We start from the raw sequence: 2987 nt of genomic DNA, 5'->3' as shown, positions 1-2987 counted from the left end.
ACCAACTCCTGGAGTTCACTCAGACTCACGTCCATTGAGTCCATGATGCCATCCAGCCATCTCATCCTCTGTCGTCCCCTTCTCCTCCTGCCCCCAGTCCCTCCCAGCATCACAGTCTTTTCCAATGAGTCAACTCTTTGCATGAGGTGGCCAAAGTACTGGAGTTTCAGCTTCAGCATCATTCCTTCCAAAGAAATCCCAGGGCTGATCTCTTTCAGAATGGATTGGTTGGATCCCCTTGCAGTCCAAGGGACTCTCAAAAATCTTCTCCAACAACACAGTTCAAAAGCATCAATTCTTTGGCACTCAGCCTTCTTCACAGTCCAACTCTCACATCCATACAGGACCACAGGAAAAACCATAGCCTTGACTAGACGGATCTTAGTCAGCAAAGTAATGTTACTGCTTTTGAATATGCTATCTAGGTTGGTCATAACTTTTCTTCCAAGGAGTAACCACCTTTTAATTTCATGGCTGCAATCACCATATGCACTGATTTTGGAACCCAAAAAAACAGTCTGACACTGTTTCCACTGTTTGCCAATCTATTTCCCATGAAGTGATGGGACCAGATGCCATGATCTTCGTTTTCTGAATGTTGAGCTTTAAGCCAGCTTTTTCACTCTCCACTTTCACTTTCATCAAGAGGCGTTTTAGTTCCTCTTCACTTTCTGCCATAAGGGTGGTGTCACCTGCATATCTGAGGTTATTGATATTTCTCCCAGAAATCTTTATTCCAGCTTGCATTTCTTCCAGTCCAGCGTTTCTCATGATGTATTCTGCATATAAGTTAAATAAGCAGGGTGACAATATACAGCCTTGACGTACTCCTTTTGCTTCTTGGAACCAGTCTGTTGTTCCATGTGCAGTTCTAACTGCTGCTTCCTGACCTGCATACAAATTTCTCAAGAGGCAGGTCAGGTGGTCTGGTATTCCATCTCTCAGAATTTTCCACAGTTTATTGTATGACCTAAATCAAATCCCTTAGAATTATACAGTGGGAGTGACAAATAGATTTAAGGGATTAGCTCTAAAAGACATAGTGCCTGAAGAACTATGGACAGAGGTTCCTGGCATTATACAAGAGGCAGTGATTAAGACCATCCCCCAAAAACAGAAATGCAAAAAAGCAAAATGGTTGCCTGAGGAGGCCTTACAAATAGCTGAGAAAAGAAGAGAAGCTAAAGGCAAAGGAGAAAAGGAAAGATATACTCATTTGAATGCAGAGTTCCGAACAATAGCAAGGAGAGATAAGAAAGTCTTCCTCAATGATCAATGCAGAGGAATAGAGGAAAACAACAGAATGGGAAAGACTAGAGAGCTCTTCAAGAAAATCAGAGATACCATGGGAACATTTCATGCAAAGATGAGCACAATAAAGGACAGAATTGGGATGGACCTAACAGAAGCAAAAGATATTAAGAAGAGGTGGCAAGAATATACAAAAGAACAATACCGAAAAGATCTTCATAACCTAGATTACCATGATGGTGTGATCACTCACCTAGAGCCAGACATCCTGAAATGAGAAATCAAGTGGGCCTTAGGAAGCATCACTACAAACAAAGCTAGTGGAGGTGATAGAATTCCATTTGAGCTATTTCAAATCCTAAAAGATGATGCTGTGAAAGTGCTGCACTCAATATGCCAGCAAATTTGGAAAACTCAGCAGTGGCCACAGGATTGGAAAAGGTCAGTTTTCATTCCAATCCCAAAGAAAGGCAATGTCAAAGAATGTTCAAACTATGGCACAATTGCACTCATCTCACACACTAGCAAAGTAATGTTCAAAAAATTCTCCAAGCCACGCTTCAGTAACACGTGAACCGTAAACTTCCAGATGTTCAAGCTGGATTTAGAATAAGCAGAGGAACCAGAGATCGAATTGCCAACATCTGTTGGATGATCAAAGTAACAAGAGAGTTCCAGAAAAACATCAACTTTTGCTTTATTGACTATGCCAAAGTCTTTGACTGTGTGGATCACAATAAACTGTGGAAAATTCTGAAAGAGATGGGAATACCAGACCACCTGACCTGCCTCTTGAGAAATCTGTATGCAGGTCAGGAAGCAACAGTTAGAACTGGACATGGAACAACAGACTGGTTCCAAATAGGAAAAGGAGTACGTCAAGGCTGTATATTGTCACCCTGCTTATTTAACTTCTATGCAGGGTACATTATGCAAAATATCAGGCTGGATGCAGCACAAGCTGGAATCAAGATTGCTGGGAGAAATATCAATAACCTCAGATATGCAGATGACACCACCCTAATGGCAGAAAGCAAAGAGGAACTAAACAGCCTCTTGATGAAAGTGAAAGAGGAGAGTGAAAAAGCTGGCTTAAAGCTCAACATTCAGAAAATGAAGATCATGGCATCTGGTCCCATCATTTCATGGCAAATAGATGAGGAAGCAATGGAAACAGTGAGAGACTTTATTTTCTTAGGCTTCAAAATCACTGCAGATGGTGACTGCAGCCATAAAATTAAAAGACACTTGCTCCTTGGGAGAAAAGTTATGACCAATCTAGACAGCGTATTAAAAAGCAGAGACATCACTTTGCTGACAAAGGTCCATCTCTTGAAAGCTATGGTTTTTCCAGTAATCATGTACAGATGTGAAAGTTGGACCATAAAGTAAGCTGAGTGCTGAAGAATTGATGCTTTTGAACTGTGGTGTAGGAGAAGACTCTTGAGAGTCCCTTGGATTGCAAGGAGATCAAACTCGTCCATCCTAAAGGAAATCAGTCCTGAATATTCATTGGAAGGACTGATGCTGAAGCTGAAACTCGATTACTTTGGCCATCTGATGGGAAGAACTGACTCATTGGAAAAGACTCTGATGCTGGGAAAGATTTAAGGTGGGAGGAGAAGGGGACGACAGAGGGTCAGATTGTTGGATGCATCACTGACTCGATGGATATGAGTTTGAGTAAGCTCTGGGAATTGGTGATGGACAGATAAGCCTGGCATGCTGCGGTCCAT

This window comes from Capra hircus, chromosome 9, assembly GCF_001704415.2.
Source record: "Capra hircus breed San Clemente chromosome 9, ASM170441v1, whole genome shotgun sequence".
Classification (NCBI taxonomy): Eukaryota; Metazoa; Chordata; class Mammalia; order Artiodactyla; family Bovidae; genus Capra; species Capra hircus.
Note: the sequence above shows the minus strand (reverse complement) of the source record.